At 38.2% G+C, this 13,723-nt stretch overlaps 1 protein-coding gene across 4 annotated transcripts in view; it reads right to left on the bottom strand.

Moving 5' to 3' along the window:
- Positions 1-13,723, bottom strand: part of pde4d (phosphodiesterase 4D, cAMP-specific) — a 307,501-nt gene that overhangs the window by 35,600 nt on the left and 258,178 nt on the right. The window lies entirely within an intron of this gene.

Below are 13,723 nucleotides of genomic sequence, written 5' to 3'. Positions count from 1 at the left end.
TAGGCTTAACAAATGTCTGGAGCTTTATTTTTTGAGGAGAAAACGCTTAAAAACCAGTAAACTTCACACAATGTTACAGTTTTCCAAGACAAATGCTTAAGTCCAAGCATTTATATGCAATGAGCTAATTGTCCCACATAATGTAAATACTGTACAAGAACATTTACTGTGAAACGGTACCTGTCATTCATTAACAAACAACTTTAAACATAACAATACAGTATGTGACTCTACATAAATCATCCTACATAATGTAAAGAACATTTTGTGTAAATAATACCTTGATATCTGTAATATCAACTGAGTAAGGCTGTGTCAAAGATTAAAATCAAAATAAAATCAATGGTTATCTCAGAATTTGATTTTGAGACTCTAGTCTGGTTTTCACAGACAGCGTCACGTATAAAGTTGTAAAGCACAAAACAACTAGTACTGCATGTCTTACTCAAATTACTTGTAAGTTTGTACGGAGCTAGTCGGCAGCAGCCACTGACGGCTCACACATTAATCCAAAGAAAGGGCTCTGAAAAGTGTTCTAGTAGTGACGCATGGGTGTAATCACTAAAGTCGACAGCACCTACGTCAACCAATGACAAGGAAGCATTTCAGTGCCATGAAAGCAAATAGTATCAATTGCAGCACCACCCATTCAGTGATGTCTACAAACATTTAGGCAACAGGATAGGCAACAGGATTTTATTATCAGTGAGATTGTCAGATGTCTGTTTTATTAAGACTCTATTATGACAGTAAGCAGAACAAGACAATTTCTATATTTAAATTACATTAAATTAAAAGAAATAGGAGCAGAAAGTATGAAATTTAGGATGTGTGCGTGTTATGCAAAGTAAATATAAAATATCAGCACAACTTTAACAGATAATTTAACCATTTTTGCCCATCATTGCCCCCCTGTGTTCACAGTAGATAAAAGCAAACATTTTTAACACAAAAATTCAAGAAAATCTAATGCTATAAACCAGTGGTACTCAAACTTTTTGGCGTGCGCTCCCCATGTGCAGGGTCCACCCCTTAGTACCCCAACAAAAAAATTAAACATGACGTAAAACAATTTCAAACATAATTTTGAATTATACAAAACATATTAAATGATACAATGTAATGCTGTTTGTTGGCATCCTTATTTTTCCGAGGTAAAATTGTACAGAATATATGATGAATTAACTTATTTCACAAAATGTCATAAAACTGGCACATCTCACACCCCCAAGGGCGCCCACCACCACCCATCCCAAATCCAGCCACCCCAACCCAGTTTGAGAGCCACTGCTATAGACAAACTCGGTGCAGAATACAGGTAATGGAAAATAAGACATAAAAAGCTTTATATTTAGGTGACACTAGGGTAAATTAAGTATTTCTCATGGTAGCTTTACCATTTTAACTCTGAACTCTATAACTTTTTTATAAGCACTAAAATATTTGGCTACAAAATAAAAACACGCTCACTGATCACGTTAATTTACTTTAAATGCATGTTTTACATTATATAGAGTAGCTATATAAATCATCACCATCGCAACCAATGGCTTTTTCGAAACGTAAAATACTATCTTAAATATTTTCTATGAAAAGCCAACTACACTATGTCTGAATTTAAATGCATTATACACAATTTAATAGATTTTCAGCTATTTTTAAACTGCAAAACAAAAGAATTGATAAAAACTTAAAACATGAAAAAGATAACATAAAAATATCGAACTGCGCTCTTCCTTATGTGTGTATGAAAAGTACAGTTTACAAAAGCTGTCTGTCCGTAGCCAAAATGCCTAAAGGGTGCATCTCTCTAATGTGCATGTTGCCCGTACAGCGTGTACCTGCGTGACTTGGACCAACGTTTCCTTTTCTTTCCTTTTGATGAGCTCATATCAAGCTGCCGGCCATTCCAAGCAAAAGTGCTAAGAGAGAAAGAGCAACCAGAGATATAGCTAGAGATACACTAGCCATAGTCTACTGACCATAAGCAGCTCCACGTAACTCTACACTGATCTCATCCTTTAATCCAATATTACCCGTCTGGCCTTATCACATTCTTCTGTGTTTTTACACTTTATCTGCCTGTAACACAAGCTTCTGTACTGTTAAACAGTACCTAAACCATCACAGCAAAGACACCAAATAATCGCAAATTGATAACATAATTGAAAAAGGCATTTATTAGTGTTGTTCGGGATTAAAGGAAATTCAACTGGCTAAAACAGGAGAATTATTTTGTGTCTAAAATTCAGAATTAGTGTTCAAAAACGGTTGATGCCTATTTGTTTTTGTTAAAATTGATGGAGCACCTGTCAAAATAAATGCAAAAAAGAATTAATTGATCCATATATAATCCTGCCGCCAGGATTATTTTTATATTATATAATACTATATTGTATAATAACAAATTAAATCATATTAATGAAAAACGTCTCTGGTTATGTATGTAACCCTTGTTCCCTTAGAAGGGAACGAGACGCTGCATCAGAGCTGATGCTATGGGGGGCGCCGTCACCCCATAGCGTCGACTTAAAACAGGTTGAATGACATGTCCACCATAGCCTGACGGGGTCTGTATCGCTTTTACTCGTACTTTTAAACTTGGGGTTTCGGGTAGTAACCCGAGCACAAAACAAATAACTACAAAATCTGCTTAACGGCATGAGTCACTTCCTCCACTTCCTCAAATTCGGACGTGAGAGCGCAACTATTTATTTTCCTGAATTTTTTGTCAGGGCGAAGCAGCAACTAAGAAAAAGAAACCCACGGTTTTGTCGGAGGAGACCAGAAAGAGAAAACGGGAGCGTAACAGAATAAAAAGAAGGACGAGGATCAATATTGGGCCAGCGTTCGCCCGCTAGCTTGAACTAAAGAAGGATGAGGGGTTTCTGACCGATGCTGACTTGGCCCTCATGCTTTTGTACTAGTCAGTAATGTTATAATGCTTGCATATATAAGTCCTGTCTGGCACCCGAACACTCTTTTTTTACATGAATTTTACTGGAAGCTACTTGGAGAGTTTAGAGAGAGACTTATATCATGTGACATTGTGGCGCTGTGGTGGCGTCATTGACCTACGACATGGGCGAGCCAGGTTCAATTCCCCTTTAGGGCAAATTTTTTAAATATTAACTTTAACCAAGCAACCACCATTACAACTGGCTTGTAAACGTGAGCTACGCGATTTTTTGGCATTTAATGAAAATAAAACCCATGAAATTATATTATATGACACAAGACATGCTGGAAGGCACACTTTGTGACCTAAAGAGTTGTCTTCTTTTCCTTTGCGACAGTGCTGCGGCGCTTGTGGCCTCTAGGGGCGCTAGACGTGAAAAATACATGTCTAGCACCCCGTAGTGGCCAAAAAGTTCCATGGTGTGCCTTTAATCCAGTTTTTATGAATTGGTCATTGTAAATATGAGTGTATATTGATGGCAGCCATTGTTTCCCCTCACTGGGGACAGAGGCACACATTTATTTCACAAAATTCACAAATTCCTCTTTTCTCGGTTTTCTTCTCTGCAGCATTCTGTAGAAGCATAGCCCAGAAATGTCTCATCATCTGTTCAGTATTTAGGCTAAACAAAAGAAATTACTCACTTAACCTGTGGATAACAGCAGATAGCGCTATCTTGCCCTCCATCAGGTCGTTCCCTAAGTGCGTGATGTCATAAGAAAACCTTACAAAATCCAATAAGGAAATCAATTAATTTGAAAAAAATAATTATTTATTCTGCATAAACCATTTAGTATTTACACATTTTTATTCTTTACACATATTCAGGGCTCCAGACTGCCACCAAAATTTGAGAGTGTGTCACTGAATTTTACATCTAGTTGCAAATGTGCGACCAGTAAATTTGACCTTTTTTGTGATGTGACACTGAATTTAAAACAGCACATTGTACGTTCTGCATCTATCATCAAAGTATTTATTAGTAATACAGTGTATTACTTAGTAGAAATGTGAATATTTGGTTAGCATGTTGATTTACGGTATGTGCCCCTAAATTGTCTGGTTGCGCCCCTAAAATTTTCAGTTGGGGGCCACTGTGCTCCTAGTGAAAAAAGTTAGTCAGGAGCCCTGTATATAGACATTTGCATGCCAAGAGCAATTTTCCATCAATGCACAACACTGATAACAGATGGTAAGCGTCTGGAAACTGGTACTGCTTCTTCCTCACATTGATTCGCCTCCATTTAACACTCCCACTTCCCTACAATCAATTATTGATGAAATAAAAATAATCAAGAACTGATGAAGCTATTTTAAATATGTTCAATCTATGCTAAACCTCCTACTCAGCATTACGTGGATAAAATAAGGTACACAGACAGAGCTGTTGACAAATAAAGGAATAACAGCATGCAAAACAGACTGTTATAGGTCTGTGTCACGACTACACTCTCATAAATAAAGGTACAAAACTGTCACTGGGGTGGTACCGCACCTTTGTACCTAAGAGTGCATATTAGTACCAAACATCACCCTCCCAGTGAAAGCTAAGGGTATATATGGAAAGATTCTCCATTCGTCTGCTAACAGTACATTAAATCTATATTAAGGACCCACAATCTATATTATACTGTAAGTGTTACCTTCAACTGTCCATGTCTATTTTAACAGTGTGTGTTTGTGTGTATTAGTGTCTTCAACAGTGTGGTTTATTGGCATTAGCGCAGTGCATGTATCTGATAGCGACCCTCTGTTGCTGAGCATTTGTGTTAGGCAGTCACACACACACACACACAAACACAACCGCCTTTCTTCCAATGTTTACTGTAGTTATTGACTAAAACCTGCTTCTTGACGGATCATGCAAATACCTAAAGGTCTTATTTTTATTCTTTTATCTATTAAATTCTTTTTATAACAAAATATATTAAAATATACATCTGAATGTTTATTAAATAACACATAAACATATTAGAAATAATTGTAATTTTCCATAATATCTGACATCTGGCAGAGCACCAATCATGACTGCCACTCGATTCAGGCTATTTATTGCCATTTATCTGACCGAGCTGTAGATTACACATCTTTATCAGAGCTAGAAAGCATTAAAGGATCTTTAAGGAAAATCAATGGACTAATAACAACTGTGCTAAAGCTGTTCTGATTAACCACAGTCTTCGACAACACCATACACATTTAAATATGTTTAATTCAAATTCATAATAAACCATGTCTAGTATCAAGCTGAAGTATAAACCATAAGCATTCAATGATCTAACTTGTTGAAATAAAAAAAAAAATTGTATTTGGGCTCAGCACCAATACTTAATATAAATCTGTCACTAAACAGAAATGATCACATCAACATCACGTACAGTCCGATAACATACAAACTGTATGCACAGTATCCAGCTGTTTTACTGTAGTGTGACTGTCAGTATGAATAGTGTCAGTACATGTTCTTGCACATATTGTACATGCAGTACAACAAAAACTCTTAAATCATATCTCAAATCATTACTTATGCGTAAGAAATGAATGGTTATGACAGCCATCGCACATTTCAAATGTAAAGCTTTACCATTTCCTCCTCGGTTTGATGTCAATGGGTTTGTTGATGGCATACGGTGAGCCATTGATGCAGGCGCTACGGTACCGTGCGATCCTCTCCAAAGAACAAAGTTCTGAGTTTGCTGGCAAACTCATAGTGGAGGTATAAGCAGGGCTTTAAGAGCAAAACAGCAAAAACAGACTGCAGATGAGCAAGCCTTGTGTGAGGATAAATGAGACTGAAGAGATATTGAGTGAAAACTGGGAGGTGGAGGGAAGTGAGGGAGGTAAGAAAGAGAGAGAGGTAGGTGCTGAAACCAGTAAGCTCAATCAGCCATTAACAAACCGTAATGAAGACGAAACAGAGTCAGTATGTGTGTGTATGTCAGACTGTATATGTGTGTCTAAGCATGCACAATCGCACAAACCAGTTTCGTGGAATTCTCTTGATCTGCCCCCAATAACACTTTTATTGGCTGTGGCATTTCTAAAAAGCTTTTATGTCCTGACTCCATGCCCCTAATCAGACAGACGGGGCTGACGCACATCAAGAACATCATCTCGCAAACAGCTAGATGCCACCGACACTATATTCCCACTTACAGCTAATTTAACCTGCAGCGCAAGGAAACGGATTTGCCCTGCTAATGTACTTCTATGTGGACTACACCTAATGTCTTGTCACATGTCGTAAGTATGAGTTCATTTATGCACCAGTCTGTTCTGCACAATGTGGATGCGGTCGAAAATCTGTTTAGCGCGTGCTTTAAAATCATAAGTGGTCTTAGCTAAGACAAGAATGGCTATTACTAATACATGTTGTTTGTTCTTAACCCTTAAACCTAGCTCTTGAAATGTAACTTATGTGTAACTAATCCCACAGTTCATGTGTGTTTTACACCTTGCAGATGAAAAGATACCATAGACTTATATAGACCAGAGTCGTATGTTACAGTAAATATCAGTGGAGGTCGACTCTAAGTCTGTAAGCAACCACCCAGGACACCCTACACAGGGTTCCCACAAAATCCTTGAAAGTTACTTGGGGGAAAATTTCAAGGCCCTGGGAAGTTTTTGAAAATATACATACATAGATACATATAATTTAAAGTGCTTGAATCTATTTTATGCAATAAGTTTTCTGAAAAAATAACATATTATTCCCTGTGTAGTGTAGGATAATATCATAAAAATTCTAGACGTTTTAAGCACAGGTGCTAAACTGTTCACTTTAAATGCTTTTATCTTCTGTATGCGAATGTTGATTCATACCAAAATGCTTTTTTTGCATAGTTGTGTTTGACACATGAAAACGTCTCGGGTTATGTAACTCTTGTTCCCTGAGAAGGGAACGAGACGCTGCGTCTCCCTTGCCATACTTTCTGCATCCCTGTAACGCCATATTTGGCAATATTTCAGATAGCGATATACTTCCTGGCTCCCGCGTCACCCTGTCTTTGTCGTTAAGCCTCACTATTGGTTGAATTTGATATACACATTCAGACGCACTTTCCCCTGAAGGCGTCCCCAAAGTGTCACCACAGTGATACAGGGGCGTAGGCAGAAATTGTATTTTGGGCGGGCCGGAGCAAAAGTGAGTGGGCCTATAGTTTATCAGAATAAAATTACTTAAATAATAATTAAACCTTAGAGTGGAAAAAAGAATAGGCAAACTGCAAAAACAGTGACATCTTTACTTTCAATAGTCAATAATAAAACACTGTCTAAACATGTTCATCCAACAGAGCTCAATAAAGGCTGGACAAACCAGGCTTATTCAGGCTAGTCAGCAGTGCAAAAACAGTTCACCTGAAATAAAGTAGGCTAAAAATAAATTGAAATAACGAAAACTCTCAGCAGAGCACGGTTTGAAATAAATAACAACACACTGCCTAAGTTATGTTAAATCAACCATATACAGTGCAATCAGCCTGTTGGAAATTAAGCTTTTGTGCCAAAAATAGCAACTCATATAAATTAAACAATGTAAGTTTAACCTATAAGGCTGGCATACATCTATACACAACACACCATTTAGTTAAATCACTTCACGAGCAAAAATAAGGAAATTAGTTAAACAGCATACCTACCTTTGTTGTTTTAATTCTACAAAACAAGACGCAAACGCCTGGGTTTGATGTTGAAAAAAGAAATGATCTCATTATAGTCCAAAGAGTCACAGAGTTCTTTTTCAAAAAACAAAAGGTTGTTGAGGCGGGTAGTAACTCATGGATGCAAATTGGGTTGTGAAGGTGGTTCATCAATTGCAGTTAGATCGGCGGCTAACCTGTGTCCGACTGACCGGGAGAGAGCACTGGAACTGCCGCCAGAGAGCAAGCGGCAGCCGGCGCCACCAGCGTCTGAAGAACTGGGCTGGTAAGACTCGGTAGATGGAGGCAGTGGCGTATCTTCTTCATCAAATCTTGCTTTTTTAAATAACACATTAAAGAAACTTTAGCCATTATTGTGGCAATGTTAATATTAGCTAAAAAAGCAGTTAGCAAAGTTAGCTGGCAGACTGCCAGAGCCCGCCGGCCGCCGCCCCCCACAGAGTCTATCTATCAGAACTCCTAGCAACCAAGCAACCAATTACGTTTCGGAAGCTTCCTACAACTTGCTTCAACAATTCCATTTTATTTAGAAAGCAAATTAAACACACACCAGTCAATAATAAAGCCGGTTTATGTTAATATATTTTATTAAATACATTTGAATAATAAAAATAAACTAAAAATGTATTTTGGTTAAACTTGCCTGGGCGGGCCAGGGAGTTATGTGGGCGGGCCAGTGCCGCCCTGGCCCATTACTGGCTACGCCCCTGCAGTGATATAGCGTGAGTTCCCTCGAAAGGGAACTGTAACAATGTATCTTAAAAGGTAACATGATATAACCTTGGTCTCACTTGAAATTTGTCCTTGAATTTGAGGATAAACGACCTGGAAAGTCCTTGAAAGGTCCTTGAATTTGAAGTTTACTAAGGTGTGGGAACCCTTCCTATAGCACAGATGTCTCCAACCCTGTTCCTGATAAGCTACCGTCCTGCAGACTTCAGTTCCAACCCAGCTCCAACACACCTTCTGTAATTATTAAACAATCCTGAACATCTTGAGTATCTGCTTCCGCTGTGTTTGATTGGGATTGGAGCTAAATCTGCAGGACGGTAGCTCACTAGGAGCAGGGTTGGAGACCCTTGCTTTAGCAAATGCATAGCAATGTGCTGAAAAACGCAACTATATAGCAACACTCTTACAACCGACTGAAATAAACTTGCAAAATATTCAATGACAAGCTTTGCACTGGTAAACACCACTGATATGTTTTTCCAAAAACATCAAAATCTAATTTGCAAATGTTTATTATTTGGCAAAAGAACAAGTTTGTGAAACCTATAAGAACATACACATAAAATTAGATTCCTTTGTAATATGTGGCCCTGGACAACAAAACCAGTGATAAGTCACCAGGGTTTATTTTTAGCAATTGCCAACAATACATTGTATCAAAATTGTAATATATTTAGGCGAAAAATCATAAGGAGGATATTAGGTAAAATCATGTTCCATGATATATTTTGTAAATTTCCTATCAGAAATATACAAAAAAAAAATATTTATCATTAGTAATGCGTCGTTAAGAACTTCATTTGGACAACTTTAAAGGTGATTTTCTCAGTGTTTATTTTTTACAACCTCAGATTCCAGATTTTTTAAACAAATGTATTCCAAATCCCACACATCAAACAAACCATAAATCAATCAGGGTTCCCAGACCTCCCAAATCCAAAGACTTTTCAAGTACCAATACCCTCAAATTCAAGGACCTTTCATGGACTTTCCAGGTCCAATACCCTCAAATTCAAGGACTAAATGTGGGGGCACATTTCAAGTGAGAGCAAGGTTACATCGTGTTACCTTTCAAGATACATTGTTACAGTTCCCTTTTGAGGGAACTCGCGCTGCGTCACTGCGGTGACACTTTGGGAAGCCGCCAGGGGTAAGTGCGTCTGAATGTGTATATCAAATTCAACCAATGGTGAGGCTTAACGACAAAGATAGGGTGACGAGGGAGCCAGGAAGTATATCGCTATCTGAAATATTGCCAAAGACGGCGTTACAGGGAAGCAGGAAGTATGGCAAGGGAGAAGCAGCGTCTAGTTCCTTCTCAGGGAACAACAGTTACATACGTAACCCGAGGCATTTTCACAACTATGCAAAAAAGCATTTTGGTATGAATCAACATTCGCATACATAAGATATAAGCATTTAAAGCGAACAGTTTAGCACGTGTGCTTAAAAAGTTCAGATTTTTATGATATTATCCTACATTACACAGGGAATAAAATTGATTTTTTGCACTTCTTGCATAAAATAGATTCAAGCACTTTCAATGATCTGTATCTATATACGTATATTTTCAAAAACTTCCCAGGGCCTTGAATTTTTACCCCAGATTCACAAACTTTCAAGGATTTCAAGGACCCGTGGGAACCCTGAAATGGAAAATCTTATGTATTCAGCTTTGTTAGTTTTTTGTTAAATTTGTTAGTTAAGGTGGTAGGGTTGTGCAGGTGGGCGGGCCGGGGGAGTGGCAATCAAAGGGGCGGGGCGTACGCGTCATGATGAAAATATTTTATTTAAAACACTCAAATAAAACTCAATTTTGAAGAAACTATGACAGAAAATGAACACATACTAGATTAGTAATGAATTAAATGTTTTATCAACAGGCTAGTTATCGTCCAGACAGGGACGGACCATGTCTTTCTCTCATTTCGGCCATGTGGTGTTTGGTGGATTTTTTTTTTTGGACGACCTAGTTAAGGTGGTAGGGTATCCCAGCTTAGGTGGGCCGCCCGAACTGAAAAGTTCTGCGGGAAACCCTGATTTATATATATATATATAGATCTATAAATTAAATTTCGAAGAATGTACCCTTATGGCTGGTTTTGTGATCCAGGGTCACATATACTCTTCCAATACTACTTTACGACCACTAGAGGGAAGCATATTACCATATTATTGCAACAGTGCAATAGAATATTCTTGCACCGCTGGTTTGATCCGTTTATCTTTTCTATTGCTTTTTCTATATTTTTATGTATAAATTTAGAGATTTAGATTTTTCTGAGCCAAAAAAGTGTAACTTCTAGACGGGTGGAAAAATAAAACACATTTTTGTGCATGCATCTTAATGCATCGTTTTGCTGAAAAACCTACCACCTATACATCACTAACAGATAATGACGCTTACCTCGCTTACACATACATGCGTACATATATTGTCACAATGTTCACTGGCAGAAATGTATACTATAAATGTATTTCTGAAAAATATTGTACTTGCAACACACTGCAAATAACATGAACACTACAGTATGAGAACACAGCCTTTGCTTTTTCCTAAAGACTAATACATGATGAAAAATCCAATGGCAGAAATAGTCCCACGAGTCTCCGCTAAGGCTTTTCACTGGTAATTTATCCAGTTCTCAGGCTAAACGTGAATAAAGCTTTGTATGAAATATCTGCTCTTGTCACCACTGGGGAGCACTCCATCACCAAGTATTTTACAAGTGTATTCACAGCAGGTGATGGAGAAACGTACCCAAGACCAAAAAACCCTGTTACCATGTAACATTCATGTGATAATTACAGTGTTTGGAAACTAAAATACAGTTTTAGACTCAGCACAAGAACAATATACTGTAGAATGTATGTATTGCTTTAGAATGAGCTTTAGGCAATAAAGCGTGGCAAAACCTTTTAACATACATTATTATCGCTTATTACCATCAAATGGCATTCAAAGCTGTTTCTGATAAATATCCCTTTAAGCTCTGCCAATTACACAGGATCAGTTTATCCGGTTTATCCTGCTATGTAATGCCATTGTACAGTATCTGCCCTTACAGAAGATTAAGTGTACAGGCTTGTTCCTAGGCAGGTTGGCAGTTCCCATCATCCATCACTGTTCGTCAGTAGATGGCGAGAAAAGCTCTGCTATCTCACATTGGCACTGAGCAACACTCCTGTTTCCTCTACCTTACCATAACACTTTGCAATGAATTGCTCTGTGTTTAAGCATTCCACAACAAGCAACCTGCTGCACTGATACGGTGCCAAGCAACTTTATTTTTAAGTTGGTACATGTAAATTTCTATAAAAAAACAGCTCATGCCCTTTGGGGATACAAGCTGCACCCTGGTTTCAGGCTGTGCAGTACCTCTGAATCATAATGGATTACATAGCCTCTCAAATGGAGTGGAAGGGTTAAACAGCATTTTCCTCACACACCAGGTGTCTCCGCAGACCGGGCCACATGCACAGTCGGACTGTTGAGGAAGAGCGATTGGCTAATTAGTCTGTCTGCATGCGACCAACTGTGGCACACCAGACTGACCTATGACGTACCTTTGGCCAAATCTGTGTAAGAACGTCTTTAGAAAGGAACATTTCCCTTGCTAATGCTGGTTATGAACTAATTACTGACACCTCCAGGTACACTGCCAATACTTAATTTAAAGTAACTTTATTGCAATGCACAAAGGAACAAATTTCGCTTTCACCCCGCGCACCTGCTGAGCTCAAAATGCCTTACGAACCCAGCAGGCGAGAGCTTTTTAAACTGCTTGCAGTGGGTTTAAATGAACAAGACAGCTTGCATGCCATATGCGTTTGACCATGAACCCAACAAACAGATGAATTAATTATGCAAGGCACAGTGTGAACTGAACCGTGCATGAAAACAGACAGATGAAACGGTGAGGAACTTCTGTCATCGTTCGTTAAACATTCCACGGTTGGAATTATTGTGCAAAATAAAAAATGCATTTGTGGCATCTGCTTTGTCTTTGTTGCTAAAATCTAATCAGTTTCAGCTTTTAAAACACTGATACTCCATCACCGGGGCAATACTCTATAAAAAGGTCCAGATATGTACAATTTAGGTACAGATATGTACTGTATACCTTTGAGGTATCAGCAATATGTACCTCTGAGGTACTAATATAAACTTTTTCAATGGGTCCACCCCAGTTACAGCCATTGATCATTTTTTGACAATTTTTCTGACCATGTAAAAAGGACGAGGAACACCTGTCAAACCCATTTAAGATCAGGTTTCGCATTCAAGCACAAGGGGAACTTAGAGGTCCATTTGTTTATTTTTTGCTTTTTAACTCTTTCCCCACCATTGACGATTAAGAGAATTAAGAGAAAACGCTTCCCTGCCAATGACGAGTATTTCTGGCTTTCAGCAATAACGCTATTATCCCCCAGGTGACGCTCATCTGCAACTTATATGTTTTAAGGATCGCTTTGAATCTGATCTCTATCAAAAGTCCTTCCCAAAAGGCAATTATCTCAGCTTTTTTTTCAAAATGTTGTGTTTTTGAAGAAACCTTCCCATATTTGAGAGGTATTAAGAAGAGAACTAATCAAGGTAGGATGAAGTTTTTTTTTTAAGCAGAGGGTCTGTTCTTTTGATCATTTGATAAATTGGCTTTTTTTTTTAAAAGAACATTTTCTGGAAGGCATTAAACTTTTGTGAAAATCATGAAAAATGCTGGCGCTGGCTGGCAATTTTTTTACTAAAACGCTGGCGGGGAAAGAGTTAACATTAAATCAATGTAATAATGTCCATTTTTATAACTGATGCTACAAAATCAGAAAAAATATAGAAAAGTGGTAGTAAACATTTTTATCTAAAGTGCATATTATGGTGCTTTTCCATTGCATAGTACCCCATGGTTTGGTTGGGGTCAGCTTACTTTTGTGAGCTTTTCCCCTGGGTGCAGTACGTAGTACCCAATACTTTTTTTAGTACCACCTCGGTTGGAGTTCCAAGCGACCTGAGCTGATATCAAAACGTGACGTGAAAACACTGTAGATCACTGATTGGTCTGAGAGAATCGTCACTACCAGCGTCATCGCTATAATGTGAAAGATTAGCTTTACCTTCGTGCTAGCTTGCGCTGTCTTGAGCAAACATGTTGTCATCTGTGCTCTGCTATAAGTTCCCAAACTCCCTTTTAGCGATGAAAAACATTCACAGGTTGAAAACCAGGAAACTATACCAATTTTTTTCCAGACTTGCAGTGTGTGGTGGCACATTCGCGACGTGCACGTTCTCATAATGCTTAAATGCAACTTTAATGAGGACGTCAACTGACGCCACGGGTGTTTGTACAGAATTTACATAATTTGAGATAGA

The sequence above is a fragment of the Paramisgurnus dabryanus genome, chromosome 11, assembly GCF_030506205.2.
Source record: "Paramisgurnus dabryanus chromosome 11, PD_genome_1.1, whole genome shotgun sequence".
In the NCBI taxonomy this organism is placed as follows: Eukaryota; Metazoa; Chordata; class Actinopteri; order Cypriniformes; family Cobitidae; genus Paramisgurnus; species Paramisgurnus dabryanus.
Note: the sequence above shows the minus strand (reverse complement) of the source record. Positions and strands in the feature narration are given on the sequence as shown.